This window comes from Myotis yumanensis, unplaced genomic scaffold (genome assembly GCF_028538775.1).
Source record: "Myotis yumanensis isolate MYYU_CA2020_CCGP unplaced genomic scaffold, mMyoYum1.0.hap1 SCAF_13, whole genome shotgun sequence".
NCBI classification, from domain to species: domain Eukaryota; kingdom Metazoa; phylum Chordata; class Mammalia; order Chiroptera; family Vespertilionidae; genus Myotis; species Myotis yumanensis.
This window is the reverse complement of record NW_027223764.1, coordinates 43,156,574-43,173,783: the sequence shown is the minus strand read 5'-3', so window position 1 is coordinate 43,173,783 and position 17,210 is coordinate 43,156,574. Positions and strand designations below refer to the sequence as shown.

The 17,210-nt window shown below is 49.5% G+C and overlaps 1 long non-coding RNA gene and 1 pseudogene across 4 annotated transcripts in view; both read left to right on the top strand.

Moving 5' to 3' along the window:
- The first annotated feature begins 1,322 nt into the window (after positions 1–1,322).
- Positions 1,323–1,417, top strand: LOC139022286 (U6 spliceosomal RNA; annotated as a pseudogene).
- A 3,449-nt stretch (positions 1,418–4,866) lies between these two features.
- LOC139022004 (uncharacterized) overlaps positions 4,867–17,210 on the top strand; it is a 28,739-nt gene continuing 16,395 nt past the window's right edge. For all 4 annotated transcript variants that reach the window (XR_011473593.1, XR_011473592.1, XR_011473591.1 and 1 more), the window contains exons 1-3: positions 4,867–4,923; positions 5,077–5,130; positions 13,839–13,927. This is a non-coding gene — a long non-coding RNA (uncharacterized lncRNA). The remainder of the gene's footprint in view (positions 4,924–5,076; positions 5,131–13,838; positions 13,928–17,210) is intronic.

The following is a 17,210-nucleotide window of genomic DNA, read 5'->3' as shown; positions in this document are numbered from 1 at the left end:
TCAAAATACTTTTAAAAATTGAGATGAAATTTACATATAGTAAAACTAACTATTTAAAAGTGAACAATTCAATGGCATTTAGTGTATTCACAATGTTGGGCAACCACACCTCTATTTAATTATAAAACATCTTTATCATTTCAAAGGAGACCAAACCCATCAAGCAGTTATTCTCCTCAAGATACTTTTGAAGTCTATATTCCCTTGTTGTCGGTGTAAGGCTTCCATTTGCATAACTCCCAGAGGGCACCATTCCCATTAGTCTCTGCATTTACATATGTCTTCTTGGGAGTTGTGCTCCAGGGAGCATTGGTCACATAGACACCATGGGCAGTGAGAATCTGCATCAAGACAACCCGGATGGGGAGACTGGCCCGGGCTAGTGTAACGTCCCCAGTGACTCAGGCCCACGGAGTTAACCAGGCCCCATGTCCCAGTCTCTGTGGCCAGAGCCCTGACCATACAGACATTGTCTCTTCCTGAACTCTGCTCCATTCCCGTGGGACCCGCTGCAGCCTGCAATTTAAAGTCAATGAGCACTCAAGCCTGGCCACCTGCCCCTCCCTGTTCAGGCGGTTTCTGTCCTCCGCATGGTTCCCAGGGCCTCAGTCTGGCAAGTTGCCCCAATCGGGTTTGGGGAGTTAAACCAGATCTTGGGGTGGGAGTGTGATCCTGGGAACCCCAGAATTCAGGATGGGAACCCCTGAAGGGCAGCCAGCTTGCCTGTACCTCTCTGGCCTACAACCCTTTGGAAACTTCTTAGTAAGGGAGTAGGTGGTAGGAGGAGCCAGTGGGTCAGGGGTCAGTGGGTGGGGGGAGGGTAGTATGGCGGTAGGAGGTGGGACAGTGAAGCCAGCAAAAGTGTTCCCAGGACTTCTGTAATTTTTTTTCTTGAAAAACAACAAACAAGTAAGTCAAAATAGCAGGATTATAAGTGCACCTGGTTTACTTGGAGGGCTGTTAAGCTGTTGACAGCCCAGGGCTTCATGGTTGGATTTTCACAGTGCTATTGGAGGGAGAATTAAAAACTTAGTGGGGAGTCCTTTTGCAAACAGAGCCGCTTTTTGAAATGGAAATACTAACAATGCATTGATTGTGCAGCCCTTCAGAGAAGCTTTTAAAATGTATTATATTGCCCTACCTGGTTTGGCTCAGTGGATAGAGCATCACCCTGTGGACTGAAGGGTCCCAGGTTTGATTCCGACTCAACTCCTAGTAGGAGGTGTGCAGGAGGCAGCCATCAATGATTCTCTCTCATCATTGATGTTTTTGTCTCACTCCCTCTCCCTTCCTCTCTGAAATCAATAAAAATATATTTTTAAAAATGCATTATGGTGCTCGCTTCAGGATGATGCAGAGATTAGCTTGGCCCCTGCGCACGGATGACACGCAAATTCGTGAAGCGTTCCATATTTTTTTAAAAAATGTATTATGTATTTACACCCTGAGGAATGAATACAGTGCCATTCTACAGATGAGGAAACTGAGGCCCCGAGTGATCCTTCATTAACCAGTGCCTTTCAAGCCTGATTGGTACAATCAGAAACATCTGAGGAGCTGGGAAACCATAGATTTCCATCTCCCTAACCCCATTCTCATTTGTACAAAAGCTCTCCAGGCCGTCCTGATGCTCTACTTCAGTGGGGTTGTCTGCTGACCTCCCAGAGAGATGGGTCCTGGGAGGAACACTGGGTTGGCTCCCCAGTCTATCAAAGGGCCTCTCTGTGGGTTGGGGATGGGTTAGGGCAGTGGTTCTCAACCTTGGCTGCACATTAGAATCACCTGGGAATCTTTTAAAATCCTGATTTCTGGGCCTCATCCTCCGGAAATTCTGTTTCTTTGTTACTAATGTTGTGGCCCCACCCCATAACAAAGAAATCGACTTTCCGGAGGACGAGGCCCAGAAATCAGGATTTTAAAAAGATTCCCGGGTGATTCTAATATGCAGCCAAGGTTGAGAACCATTGGGTTAGGGCTAGTGTGATGGCATGCACCTGTCGGGACTAGGCCCACAGGTGACAATGATGAGCTCACAGCCAGACAATTCTGCTGGGCTCCTAGGTTTCACAATGAGACAGGATAGTAAGAAGTTAGGAAAATTCCCTGGGAAGTGGACAGAGGGAAACTGAGACAAGATAGGTAAACAAGGCTGAGCAATTAACAGCCTGCTAGTAAATCACAAGATCTTACCTTCCCCAACGAAGGACACTTAGGAGAGGATGGTGTATACCTCTCCTTCCCAACCAGGGAGTAAGCAGCTTAAATCACCCTGGTCTGGGAGAGAGACAACAGAGACCCAGTTGGTGCCAGTTAGTGCCAGCCAAACTCCAGAGAATGAAGTCAGGGGAATAAATAACAAAAAAGCCCAAGGAGAGCCAGACAAATCCAAGGTACAAAGAAAGCAGTAAAACTAACTAGGGAATGATCCCAAACTCCCCTATAGGCTCATTTTGAGGTATCAGCATATTAAAGAACACACCTGGAAAACTGTTGAATATTCTGTTGAGACCCTCCCCTGAGACCTCCCCTAAAACTCCCACCTTTAGAAAACAGATAAAGACCCTCAAGACGGGTGGTGTGGCGTGCCCCTCTGCACGTCTGGACAGAGGTCCGAGGTCTGGTATGGAGAGCCCATCATCCCTGAAAGGGGGCTGGCCCCTTGCCTGTCATGCAATGCACGTTTGTGGGGAACCTGATGCTAAATCATTGTTTAACTAACTTTCAAAGTTTTTTTTATTTTATTTACAAACCCTTGTGTTGAAGGCTGACTTTTTTAATTTATTTTTTTTATTTTTTTACAGAGAGGAAGGGAGAGGGATAGAGAATCAGAAACATCGATGAGAGAGAAACATCGATCAGCTGCCTCCAGCACACTCCCTACTGGGGATGTGCCCACAACCAAGGTACATGCCCTTGACCAGAATCGAACCTGGGACCCTTGAGTCCGCAGGCTGACGCTCTATCCACTGAGCCAAACCCGTTAGGGCCACACTCTCTCTCTTGAGCACTCTTGTGTGCCCCCTCCCCCTCACTTTTCCTCAGGAGTGCACTTTGCTTTCTTTCTCCTAAACTCTAAAGGTCCCCACGAGACTCTCAACCAGGGGAGCGGCAGCAGAAGCAGCTTGTCCTGGGCTAACCCGCTGAACTTGTCTTTAAGGACTCCTTCGCCTCTGTAACTTCCTGTTCTGCATCCACACAGCCCGGCATGGCTCAATTCTGTTCCTGTGACTTCCTTCCCTGAATCTGAGCCCGGTCTCGGCTCACTCCTGTTGCTGTGATCTTGCCCCTTCTATCTTAAGCTCCTCCTTTGTTTCACTGTCCCCAGCTTTAATAAACGTACTCTTAAAAAATCACCTGGACTTGTGTCGTGAAATTTTTCCTACACAAAGTCAAGAACCCACACATTCCAGATTGTGCTGGGACAGACCTAACTTGGTCCTGGTCCCTCTGTGGTGACAAGAAATTATTTCCTCTGGGGACAATGCAAGGGCAGTGGGAACCCCACAAAGGGTTGGCTTGATCAGCCACCATGAAAAGGGATGGGGATTTTGAGAACTAGGAGGGTAGTCTTAGGACACTGACAGAACACCATTAACACTAGGCACGGAGGTGAAAGGCACACAGGGCTACCAGCCGTCCCCTGCTTTCCACCTTGTCTCCCACACACCCAGAGTGGTCAAGTGAGCTGTCAAAGGGACTCAGCCACACTCCAGGGCACCATCTCTTTTCTCACTAATGTACCCCTCGGCCTCGCAGAAAGGAATCCCATCTGCTCCAGGGCCAGCTTTCAGCCAGGATCCCCCTGTCTTCCTTGGCTTCTGAACCCTTTTGAGAAAAGAAAGCGGAAGTAGAGGGCGTCTGAGGCAACATCCCTCTTCAGTTTGTACCAGAAGCCTGAGCACAATGGCTGAGTTGCCTGTGAGGGCCAGGAGTCAGCTGATCTGAGGTCAGGCTATTTGGCCACTAAGGATGATTAGGGTTCTAAGCTGTGACCTGAAACAGCCTGTAGGAAATATAATACGTCTTTGAAGTTCTGTACTTTTATTACAAATAATGCAACTTTGCATTCTAGTTTTACATCCTGTCTGTGTTAAATTTTAGTGGCAACTTTTAAAATTATTTACTAGTTAAATTACTTAGTTTCACTTAGTAAAAGTTAAGTTTTACTTAACTTTAAACATTTTTTACTTAAAATTTTTTAGCCCTGCCCAGCTGGCGTGGCTCAGTGGTTGAGTGTTGACCTATGAACTAGGAGGTCACAGTTCAATTCCCACTCAGGGCACATGCCTGGGTTGCAGGCTCAATCCCCAGTGTGGAGTGTGCGGGAGGCAGCTGATCAATGATTTTCTCTTATCATTGATGTTTCTATCTCTCTCTACCTCTCCCTTCCTCTCTGAAATCAATAAAAATATATTAAAAAAAAAACTTTTTTAGCCCTGCCAGCTCAGTGGATTGTCAACCTGTACACCAAAAAAAGGTTGTGGGTTCGATCCCCAGTCAGGATGTGTAGGAGAGGCAGCCAATTGATGTTTCTCTTGCACATTGATGTTTCTCTCTCTCTCTCTCTCTCTCTCTCAAAAAATCACTAAAAATATATATCCTCAGGTGAAGATTTAAAAAAATTTTTAATAGAAAGAAAATATACTGCAATTATCCTGTGTTGGGATTTTCATACTCCAGTTTTGAAAACCCAGACCTAAATAATCTCAAAGGCCTCTTCAACTTCCATAGGGATCATACTGCAGGAAAGGAAAATCATGAGTTTCATGGAGCTACTTTGCTAAAAATCCCAGGCCAGGCCCGAAAGGGTGTGGACCATCCGGAGGAGGCCTGCCAGAGAAGGTAGCAGCAGACATTCCAGTTCCAGCCTTTCAGTGGTCTTGCCCTTTGAGGGTTTCCAATTGCCACGTATCAAAGGGGAAGGTGGGGTCGGGTGGCTTTGCTCCTCACGCTGGGGGCAGTGGGAGAGGGGGAGACAAGATGATCAGGAGCTGCTACAGTGGGGACAGCCTGAATCCAGGCTCACTGCCCGCCTGGACAGCAAAATGAGGTCTATTTTTTTGTTTGTTCTTCCAGAGCAGAAAGACCAGAAGGGCTTTGTCCAGCCTCTGGATACCCCCAGGAGCCGAGGTGAGTGAGGCCGGATTAGAGTGTTAGCAGAGAGGAATCAGCCCTCTCACTTGTCAGAATTCTTCATTCGGTGTAATAAACCTTACAATCTTTGAATGTTAGAGCCTGTGGGTCCTGGGAGAGCGCCCCCCCCCCCTCCGCCCCCTCCCCCGCCCCTACTTTATGGACAGGAAACTTGCTGGAGGGCCAGGAGCCTTTGGAGGTGAGGTGCCAGTGATCTCTCACTCTCCTGGCAGTTAGGTCTCACTCAATCCCCAGGAACTTTCTTTTCCCAGACGTACAACTGTTTGTTTCCTTGCCCCTCTGCCAAGTCTCTAGCCTCACTCAGAAGAGTGTTGTTGTTTTTTAAATCTTCAGTGCCCGTAGTAGCCAAAGGCTTGGGAAACTCAGGTTTATGCAAAAAGCAGCCACCCAGGGTCTGCAAGCTAGGCCTTCTGCTGGAATTCCTTGCTGCAGGTGATGGAAGCTGCCAGTCCCACCTGGCAACTGTGCAGCCTCTCACAAAGATCTTTCATCTTCCTGGAGCTCTTTATGGTTTTAAAAACACTTCCATATCCTTTAGTATTTTCGTACTAACGTTTGTGTAGTGTAGACCGGTCAGGCCCCATCAGTGTCATTTTGCAAGTAAGGAAACCGAGGCGCAGCCCTGGCTGGGTGGCTCAGTTGGTTGGAGTGTCATCGGCTACACCAAAAGGTTTCAGGCTGGATCTTGGGTGGGGCAAGTACCAGCGGCAACCAATCGATGCCTCTCTCTCTCTCTCTCTCACCCCACATATCCTGGGATGAGGATTAAAAAAGAAAAGAAAACTGAGGCTCAGATAGGAGCAGGGGCTCGCCGGTCAGCAGGCTGGAGCCATGACTCTGGCTATAGGCTCATTTCCTTGATCCCAAGTTACTAACACTCCCAGTTGTGAGCCTGTGTGGGGGATGGAGGGGCCAGTACATGGCGGGGAGTGGTGGGTAGAAGAGGTAGAGTGAACATCTGGAGCTGTTGACAAAAAACTTTCTCTTCTGGGTTGGCCCCTGTTTTATCTGATCAGGTTCTTCAACTCCCTGCCGAATTAAGCAGCCCCCTTCTCTCTCTCTCTCTCTCTCTCTCTCTCTCTCTCTCTCTCTCTCTCCCCCACCCTCCCAAGGGGTTTGCCTTTAGCTAGACACCCACGGGCCCAAAGTGACAGTGGTTCTGCCACCACATCCCTGCAGGCACCTCCCTGAGCTCTCCCCTGTAGGAAGGCGAACTTGGGGAGCTCCAGAGGGACTCTCCTCGTCCCCGTGTCCACAAGGCAGACTCGGCGTAGGAATCTAGGAGCCACTGCTGGAGTTTTGTACAGACTTAAAAACAAACGCAGGGAGAAACAAAAATTCTAAGTTCCTGGAGTCTGCTTCGGGGAGAGGTGCACACAAGAGCTTCCCCGACTTCCCCGAGGTCTGCAGTCGGGCCAGCCGGGTGGGGGGAGGGGAGGCCCCCCGCCCGCTCCCCCTGCCGCTCCCCCCCCCCCCCCCCCCCCCCCCGCTGTGAGCTGCGCCCGTGGGGAGCCGGCCTCGGAGGTGACAGATGCTGAGCAGCTGACTTGGGGGTGGGTCTCCGCGGACCCCCTACGGGGGGTGGGCGGGAGTGGGGAGCTGGGACGTGACTTGGAGAACGTACCTCTGGGGGGATGGGAGGATGGAGGGACCGTGGAACTGGGGAGCAGGGCGGGGCTTCTCCGGCCCCGCCCCCACGGGAGGACGGAGACTCCGCCCACTGTCCGGGAGGGCGGCGCCGGCGCCGCGGTGCTGAGCTCAGCGCTTTGGACCCGGGGCCGCGGGGTGGGGGCAGGGCGGAGGGGCCCGCGCCTTTCGGGTGAGCTCGGAGGAAGGGGGAGAGGTGGAGGGAGGGAGAGGCTGGGGAGCTCCCCCAGCCCTGAGGCTCTAACTGCCCTGGACCTGGTCTCTGGCCTCCTAACAAAGCGGCCCCTGTCGGGGTGGGGGAGGCCTCTTGGGTGCGCGGAAAACCTGATAGGGGTGGGCTGGGGAGTGCCCATGAGTCACCACCCTAAAGCCCCGATTTAGCCCCAAGACCTCACGTCAGAGAGGCCAAGCCGTTGTGCCCTCTGACCCCAGGGTTGGTTTGGTGGAGGGAGTGCAGGGAGTACTGCCCAGCCCTGCCTGGCCGCCTGCCAGAACTGCCCCGGCCACCTCCAGCGAGGGCAGGCAGGGCCTTCTCTCTGAGGCAACCTTAAAAAGATGCAGGGAAGATCAGCTTAGAGGAGACGGAAGAAAACCCTCTGTACCCACCTGGCACAAATGGTTACTCAGGACGAATGGGTGGTGGCTATTTTTGAGTTGGCCTACATACCTATTTGCCTCTTTATCTTTTTAATATCACACATGGTTATTATGGGAGCTTTTCTGTAGCACTTGGTGCAGCTGCTGCATTTGCTGAGGGCTGCACAATGAGGCGTGTTGCCTCACTCTCCCAGGAAGTTTTAAGAGTCTCTGGCCCTGGAAAGCAGGACATCAATAGGCCAGAGGAAGCTTCACCAAGCTCTTTTCCCAAAGAACAGGATCCTAGCCCTGATGCACCAGCTCCAGAGCTGGCCAGCCCTGGGGGCAAGGACTGCCATCCAGACCTGATAACACTGTCACTGGGTTTTGCTGGCCCGGACCTGAAGCCCCCAGGGCCTCTGGGCCTCCTTGCTTGGTCCTGCAGCCCCACACTGGCAGGCTTTCTTTCACAGATGGGGAAAGTGAGGCAGAGATGAGTTATGGACAGAACTGGTTTGGGATTTACTGCTCTGATTAAGTAGAAACAAGGAGAGTCTGGAACTTTCTATGTATTGTACCTAGTGTAGCCTCTCTAGGACTTCTGTGAACCTTTGCATAGCTCCCTATTGTCTTTAATACAGATCTGGCTCCTTATTTTGGCCCACCAAGCCTCCAGGACAGACCCTTGCCTGTCTCTAGAGTCATTTCCCTTCCACAGCACAGGAGGGGGAAAATCACATATGGTTCTAATTACCTCTGAAACGCTCTTAAATTTTCCATAAAGTACAGTGTACATAGCTTTGTGTATACAACTTTGCAGAGTAATATGCATGTAGATGTGCAAAATATATACAGCCATGTACAGTGGATCATAAAGAGGACATCAACAAAGTATAAGCATATAATTTACAGTATTTTTGAGCACATAAAAGAGAAACAGACACATAGACCCAGAAGTGAGACTGTAGAGGTAACAGCAGATTTCTGTCTTCTCCCATCTGGTGCCCTCTCCGGGGCATGGAATTCTTGGCCCAGGGGAAGAGAATGGGGGACGCTTGTGCTGCTTAAACTGCTCTTTTTTGCTTGGATGTTTTTTCAACACTGGTATGACTGACTTTACCCAGGTCCCCGTGACCTGTGGGATGCCTTTCCTCTATAGTCTTAAGAACCTTCTCTTTCCACTTGCTCCCATCTTCACAGCGATTACTTTCCTCAGGTGCCCTTCTAGCTCTGACTCATACTGCATGCTTGTCTGAAGCTCAGAGCCCTCCAGGAGCCCTCTTTCAACACACTTGGGAAGCTCCATGTTCCCCTGCCAGGTAGTCCAGGGCAGGGAGTCCAGCCCAGACCTGCTTGGCTTTGAAGCGAGTGCTCAGTTCACATAACCATGATGAGTTGCTCTCTTCCCACTGGACATTGTGTATTGAAATGATCCTATTCTGGGTCTGATGCCTCCTCAGACTGTAAACTCCTTCAGGAATCACATGTTTTAAATCGTTTAAGTACCTACCACTACCACCACCCCAACTCCCCCCAATACCCACACATACGCTCACACACACCTTCTATATGTTCATACATATGGTGTGTGCTCAACAAATATTTGGCCCAGAATTGAATGGAATTAGAGCCCACGTGTGAATCAGGTGTGAATCAAGGTTAGTGTAAAATCAGCAAGAAGTCTCCCTGACCTTCCCAGGCAATGGGGAACTCTGCTTCCCTTGAACTCTAGTAGCATTTATTATTGTCACAGAAAGTTAAAACTGGGAAGGAGATTTCCCTTCTTGTCAGATGAGAAGACTACAGGGCAAGTGTCCAGAGTGGACTGGAATGGGAACCAGATCCCCTGGTCTGCTGGCTTGCACTGGCCTTCTCCATTGCACCTCCTCACCTCCTCATAGAGGCCTTCCCTGGTGGGCCCAGCCCTCCTCTATCGTTTCCTTTCAAAGCACGTATCCCATATGTAATTATACTTGTGCTTCTCGGTGTGGGTGTCCAATGTCTGCCTTTCCCACTGACTGTAAGATCCAGGAGGCCAAGGTCTGTATCTGTTTCATCCTGGAGCTCCAGTACCCTGCACAAAGTCAGGATCACAGAGTTCCCAATAAATGTATGTGAAAACCAAGAATGAGTATTCATGTGGCCCGAGAACCTCCTTACGTTTCCCTAGGGCGGCACTGAGGTTGGCTCACAAGTTGCAGAGTTGACAGGACTAGAGTGCTCCTTGCCAGTAGCTCCTAGGCAAACACCCTGTCTCGAGGAGCTTAAGATGTAGGAGGGGAGATAAAACACCTAGTGAATAATCCTAACACAAGGAAGGTGGCTGAGCTGGGTGCTAGCATTGAGCAGTGGTGTGGAGGGCAGACTGGAGGTTTGAGACCTGAGGCTGAGAACCAAGTAAATAGTGATTGCAAAAACTGAAAACCACCTAGGTGTCTATGCCAGGAGAATAGTGAAATAAACTCCAAATCCTGGAATATTATGTGGGCGTTAAAAAGAGTGAGGTAGATTTTGGAAAGCTGTCCAAGATACATTGTCAGGTGAAAACAACAAGTTGCAGAATAATGTGTATGCTATAATCTCATCCTGAAGAAAAAGCAGAGGACACGCCCCTGCAGACACATACTTCAGTGTGCAAAGAAAACATCTCGGATACTGGAAACTGTTTACAGAGGTTATCTCTGAGGGAGGGAGGGGAGCTTTTACTTTTCATTTTCACCTTCTGCACTGTTGGGTTTTCACCGTGAGCTCATACTGCTTTCACAAGAGTTTGTGTTTTTGTTATTGCAGGATTGGGGGATGGGTAAAGAGGTGGGTGGGGCCGGAGAGGTGGAGACCCAATGAGAAATGCTGCAGGATGAGGGGCACTGACAGGGCCTGGAAAGATGGAAGGAGGGTCTTAGAAGGCCCTGTGGTTCCAAATGTGGAAAAGTAGAGACTGTTGTGGAGACAGGGGCATCGAGTGGAGATGGGATGTGGGCGCATAGTGCAGTGTAGGACGACTCATTCAAGGTGACTGGCCACAGTGCTGGTGACCCTGGGCAAGAGACTAGAAACCCAAGACCAGGGACCCTGGCTCATAGGAACAAGGGCAAAGAAAGGAATAAGGTGGATGTTTAGGACCCTACGGATGCCTTGGCCGGTTCACCATCCTTTGAGTACAGACCGTTCTGGCTGCAGCTTGGAAACAAACGAAGCAAGGAGGGGCCAAAGCCTAAGCCAACAGAGGAGGTCTGCCTTCCCCTGGCTGGGGTGTGCCTGCCTGGGCCTCTGGGCTCCTCCTGCTTGCTCTTCTGGGCTCTCAGCCAGGCCTGGGGTGAAAGACCAGGGCTTTTGGCCCCTTCTGGAGGCGAAGCCCCTTCCCAGGACCAGGAGCAAAAGAAGTCAGAACAATGCTGTTCATGGAGAGATTGGGGGAGAGAGAGGGAGCTGAGTAGGGGCAGGAGAAGTTTCTTGGCTCAGATAAGCCAGTAAAAGACTGGAGAAGGTCAAAGATGAGGAATGTTCTGTGATTTCTAGACAGCAGCTCATTTATCTCATAAACACTTGCTCTGAGCCCGAGTCCAGTGGTAATACTGCCCCCATGCAAGCTGGATAAAGAACCCACTTTGAGGGGACTGTGCTTGAAGTCTTGTCTCCAAGTGTCTTCACAAAAGCCCCGCTGAAAGGAAGGAGGAGAGCATCTGCCATGTGCTAGGGCACCTTCACAGGTGTCTGTTTAGTCTGCACTACAACCTTCTCAAAGGAGGGATTCTTTTACAAGGCAGGAAGCTGAGGCTGGGGAGGATGGTGCCTTGCCCACGACCACATGGTTAGGAAGTGTTAAAGCTGGGATTCGAACCTGGGTGTGCCCGTGTCCCACTTATAATTTGGTTGCTTGGAGCTCAGAACACATTTTCCCATCAAAATAATGCTGTAAGTGGTGGTTTGGTTGCCATAATGGCCTCGCTCACCCAGGGTATAGCCAGAATTAATTCCATGTTTCAGTGTGGCTGTGGATGAATCAGGCTTTTGCGGGCTAGCCTAGAAACCCACAGGAGAGGGAAAATGCGTTTGAGGGTGTGTCCACGCTGGGAACTGTGGCCCTTACTATAGTACCTGATTCAGGGCAAGCAGGGAATATGGTGGCTCAGGGAGCATTTGTCCTTTCCCAGCCCTGGAGAGGCCTAGTTGTTCACAGGAGCGAGGAAGAGCACCAGCAGGTTTGGGGTTTATAAGGCAGGGAGTGCTGCATGCGAATGTGCACTAATTTCCAGACTCTGCACATGTTAGTCCTTTCTTTTTCTTCCTTACACGGCTCCTCAGCTCTTCTACTTCTCCCTCTAGGATGGAGCACTCCAGGCAAGATCTAGGTTCATTTTCCCCACTAACTGATGTCTGTGTATGAAGTGGCTGGTGATATCACTGCATAGGAATAGGAGTGACTATAGGAGCTCAAAGCAAAGATCTGGAAAGCTTTTAGAGTGACTTCAGGGAGAGCATTCATTCGTTCATTCCCTCATTTATTCACCAGACACTTGTGGGTGTGCTGGGCACTATGCTCCTTCCTTATTCTTTTGCCAGAAGAATCCTGGGCAGGACTGACTGTGGGTCTTAGACCCAGAATCTTAGCATTGGAAGGAACAGATGGGAACTGCTGTCATTCACCAGTTCAGGAAGGGCTGAGTGTCAGGCTAAACACTGAGAATATATAAGTATGAAGCATGAAGTCTAGAGAGAGGAGGAAAGTGCTTTGCACAGTTTGTTAGTCCAGGGTCCCCGTGACTGGACCAGTACCGGCTCTTTCTGGCCGTACCGGTGGCCTTCCTCCTTCCTGCCTCAACATGGGTCCCAGTTATCTTTTAGGATTGAGTCTGGGGCTGGGGGGAGGCCACAGAGTAGTAGGATTCCTTTCTCACTGATAGTAACAATGGCTGGGCTCTCCCCTGGAGTGAGAACTGGATTTCCTGTAGGTGGGGTTCAGGAAGACTTAGAAGACTTTTCTCATTCTTTCAATGAGCCACCTGCTTGCTAAATTCCAGGTCTTCATGAGCACCATTCACTCTGCATGTACCTCTGTTTCCCAACCTCCTAATTCCCATTGGGCCACGGCTTAAAGGGCTCTTCCTCAATAACTTTGCTCACCTGTAGCACTCCATGCTCATTCATAGCACCTTGGACTTCCCATAGGATGACCATGGACCTTGGGATTGCTCTTGCTTATTTTTTTTGAAATAAATTTTTATTGATTTCAGAGAGGGAAGGAGAGGGAGAGAGAGATAGAAACATCAGTGATGAATCATTGATCAGCTGCCTCCTGCACGCCCCCTACTGGGGATCGAGCCCGCAACCCAGGCATGTGCCCTTGGCCAGAATCGAACCTGGGACCTTTCAGTCCGCAGGCTGATGCTCTATCCACTGAGCCAAACTGGCTAGGGTGCTCTTGCTTATTGAATGCCTTTCTACTGGACCATGATCTCTAAGAGGGGCAATCACTAAGACTGTCTTTCCTTCGTGTACTTGTTTTTAGCAATTGTGTGCCCATTATCTCAGGCAATACTTAGTATACAGAAGATGTTCAATGTGCAGTTGTTGAATAACCTGTGATCTATAGCTAAAGGCAAGGCCTTTAATTGAGTGACTTTGATTCAGGTCATCCAACAACTGTGTATCAAGGACCAGCACACACACAGGATATAAAGATAACTTGGAAAAAGAGGTTTACAATCTAGTAGAGGAAACTTAAAAACTTTAAAAACTGCAAAAATCTCTTCTAATCAGAGAGCCTCCATTACCTACTAGTCCTCTCTCCCTCACTGGTAGCTCATTGATTCTTGGCTACTTGAGCTGGGGCCTAGCATATACTTCTGAGTCCCGGGACCCTCTACAGCAGTGGTTCTCAACCTTCTGTTCTTTTAAATACAGTTCCTCATGTTGTGATGACCCCCAACCATAAAATTATTTTCGTTGCTACTTCATAACTGTAATGTTGCTACTGTTATGAATCATAATGTAAATATCTGATATGCAGGATGGTCTTAGGCGACCCCTGTGAAAGGGTCGTTCGACTGCCAAAGGGGTCTCGACCCACAGGTTGAGAACCGCTGCTCTACAGGCACAGAACAACCTGGGGCCTGGTGTGCTGCACGAAGGCTCCTGGGGGCAGTTCCAGGGAGCTTATGCACAGGACAGACATGATTGCTAGGACTTGCCAGATTCTAGACAGGGCCGAGTTCGGGCTTCTCTGGATAGTTCTGTACCACATGCCTGAGCTTTGAGCTGTTTTGGAGAAGTCATTAAGAATTCTCAAATTCATCTGCAGAGAAACTTTGAAGGCAAAGGCTTACATTCATTTCAGGGACTTGAAATGATATCTCAAAATCAGTTATCCCTAGAGTGTCAGGAGACCTGGGTCCCAAAACCTTGATACTGACCTTGGTTGTTCCTCCCAATAACCAGAGCTTCTGCTTTGTCATCTGCAGGATGTTTTGTCAGGGGGGGACATGAGATGCTACTGTGTGACAGTGCCAAGCACAATGAGGATGCTTCAGAAAGGAGGATGAATCAGAAGGTAAGTGCTCATAGTCTGGTCACTGGGGACCTCACTCAGTAGGGAGGACACAATGGAAATGGCCTCCCGGGGCCCTACAGTGCACTTCATGCAGGTGCAGGCAGCTAAGGCTGAGGGTGTGAGAGAGGCAGCACTAGGACCCAGAGGCAGTGTCTGGAGCCGGCTCAGCTGGGTAAGTTCCCAGCCAGAACACAATGTTCTCAGTGTACCCACAGGAAACCCTAAAGAGGAGAACTGCACATGGCCCTCTGTTGGGTGTGTTCTGGCCCCAGCCTTTTATTCTTCTTCCTAACCTCAGTCCCCACTTTCACATCCTGTAACCTGCAGAGCTGCCCGTCCCACCCCGCTGGGCTGGTCCCAGGCCCTGGGAGAGCAATCAATGCAGGAAGCCCAAGGCCTCACTGACCTTAACCATTTTCAAATAAGACCATTTGCCTCTAACCTTGGCTTCCTGAATCGACCCTTTGTGATGGAAAGTTTTCACAGTACAGAAGGCAGACTCAGGGGACAAAGCTGAGTTGCTGGCTGAGGCCAGGGTCTTGGCTCAGAGAAGGGAAACAGCTGATGCCGCTGAACCATCTCCTCCCTTCCTCTCTGAAGGCCAGACCCCACCTGGGACCGGGCGAGGGCCTGCACTGCTGCTGCATAAATCAGGAGGAACTGGGAGCTGCCTGGGGAACCAGGGCCAAGTTTGGAGCAGAACATCCTATGATGTGGTTCCGAGTTTTTATTTCCACGAATGCTAGAATACGTTGTCCCACCAAGCTATTTTTATTGAATGAAAAAAATTTTTTTTTAAAAAAAGCAAACCTCTGCAAAACCAACAGCCCTCTATTACAGGGAAGGACAAGGTGAACTTTTCACTTCCTTCCCCCCCAGCCTATCAATTCATCTGTGGTTTGGTGTCACCCACACTTCTGTGCTATATTCAATCTCAATTTTTGCCTCCTTGTTTTTGAAGCAGCAAGAACCAGGCTCTTAAACCCGTGTTGCTCTACAAGTTGCATGAGGCTTTCAAAACAACCTTTAGTGAGTTCTCAAAACAGATTGCAAAATGGAGACCCACCAGCCTTCTGGGCAGGTATGGAGGCCAGATGCCAGCCTCTATGCAGAGGCGGGCGGACGAGAGTGAGCCATGGGAGAGAGCATGCGAGAAGCCAGCACCACCCAGCCATAGTCTGGCTAACTGCTCTCTGTTGGAGGGCTGCAAGGAAGGAGCCAAGTTCTGGGTGACACGCTACGTATCTGCCTCCTCAATGAGCAGCCTGACCATGGAAAAGAAACCTCAGTGCTTCTATTAAGCTCCATTAATAGGGCTCCTTCCACTCTGACATTTTAGAGTTTTTCCAGATACTGTTTTGTAAGAGTTTTATGGTGTCCTCACCCAGGCCAGTGAAAAGATTCTATGGGTGCCTCCCAGCCTTGTCCAGGCTCAGGGATTCCCTTCTTGGAGAAGGGCCTATAAGAGCAGGCAATGCTGCTACTCCTGGGGAAGTCTGCTCAAGGCTCGGGGTCCCAAAGGACCTGGATTCTAATCTTAGTTTTTTCAACTTGCTGCATGACCATGTGCAAGCCACTTTCTCACTCGAGGCTCTGATATCCTCATTAATCAAAGGAGAAAGTTTGGTAGACATCACTGTTGTAAGTGGAGTTGTGTCTCTTCCCAAAGTTCATATGTTGAAGTACCAACTAAACCCGCTACCTTAGAATGTGACCTTATTTGGAGATAGATCTTGACAGAGGTAATCACATTATAATGAGCTCAGTAGAGTGAGCACTAATCAAATATGATGGTGTCCTTATTGAAAGGGGAAATTTGGACACAGAGACATATATAGAGAAGAAATGATGTCAAGAGACATTGGGAGAAGATGGTCGTCTACAGGCCAGGGAGAGAGGCCTGGAATGGATCCCTTTCCTTGGCTTCCAGAAGGAACCAACCATGTCAACAACTTGATCTTGAACTTCCAGCTTCTAGAACTGTGAGACAATTACGTTTCTGTTGTTAAGCCACTTAGGCTGTGGTACTTTGTTATGGCGGCTCCAGTAGGCTGTTACAGCAGCCTGAGCCCAAACTGGTACAGTTGCTAAGGCCCCTCAGCTCTTGGGCTACAGGATTCTTTCCTGCCATCTTGGTGGCTTCCTCTGTCCCACATGCTCTTTCCCTCACCCTCTCCCATTGAGTAAATGACATCATGTGTGAAAAGTGCTTAGCTCAATGCCCCATATATGGCAACTCTTCACTATCCATTAACCATTACAAACATTATTAGGGCTCTCAGTGTCTAGAGCCAACCTCGACCTACCCTGAGGCTCTCTGTGCCAAATTGAGAGGTGTGGGTTCTAAGCCCAGGCCCTTTCGATCTGTCAGGCCTTCATTATTGAAGCCTTACTTCCCCCCACTCCACCTCCCAGCTTTTAAATCTAAGAGTATTAACTTGGCACCTTCCAGGAGCATTAACTCTTTTTAATGGAAAGCTTAATGGCCACAGAGCCAGTAGCACTCAAAGGCTGCAAAGGCTCAGAATGGGAGATTATTTCTCTGTCCTTGGACTCCATGATCCCCAGGGTCATGCAGAGCTGCAGAACTCTAAGGCTAAGTCTCTCCTTTCCTGTTTGCCTAATGAGGACACCCTTGGCTGGCAGCATACTGGATAAGGCTTTAACTACAGGTGGGGTCAGGGTTTGTGCTTCTGGACAGCGAAATGCTGCCTTCCTCCTAGGTCCTCCATTCCCCTTCTGCTTCTTTTGAATGAATACTCCTCTGTACTGAGAGATGGCATGGGGACCATGTCCTGCTTTCTTCCTGACTCCCTGAGTCCATAGGTCTCTGAAGGTCAGAGCGCCTGGTACTCCAGCTGCAGTCTCGGGCTGGTCAGGAGAGTCTGTTTCCTTGGCATTATCAGGAGTGCTTTCAAAAACACTCTGGCCTTGAGTTTGTTGAAGCGGGATCACAGAATGAACCTTGAGTCTTCTCTGGGCGATGACACTGGTCCAGGACAGCAAAGTGCTAGGTTGTCCTCCAGGCAGGGCGTGTTTGTTTGAGAGCTGCATTGCCCTGACTTCACAGGATACACCAGATTGACTATATTTTGGAGACTCTGCAGAAGGGTAAGTGGGTAGAGTCTGACTTGAACAGCCTCAAAACATGACCTTTGGGTTTGCTAAACAAATGAAGTGCCCGTGCTTGTGTGGTTTATCCTGAAATATATGCCTGAAGATTTCTGAGAATAAGGAGGGGAGAGAGGGCGTGGGAGTCTCCTTCAGGCTTTCAGGGCCAGGG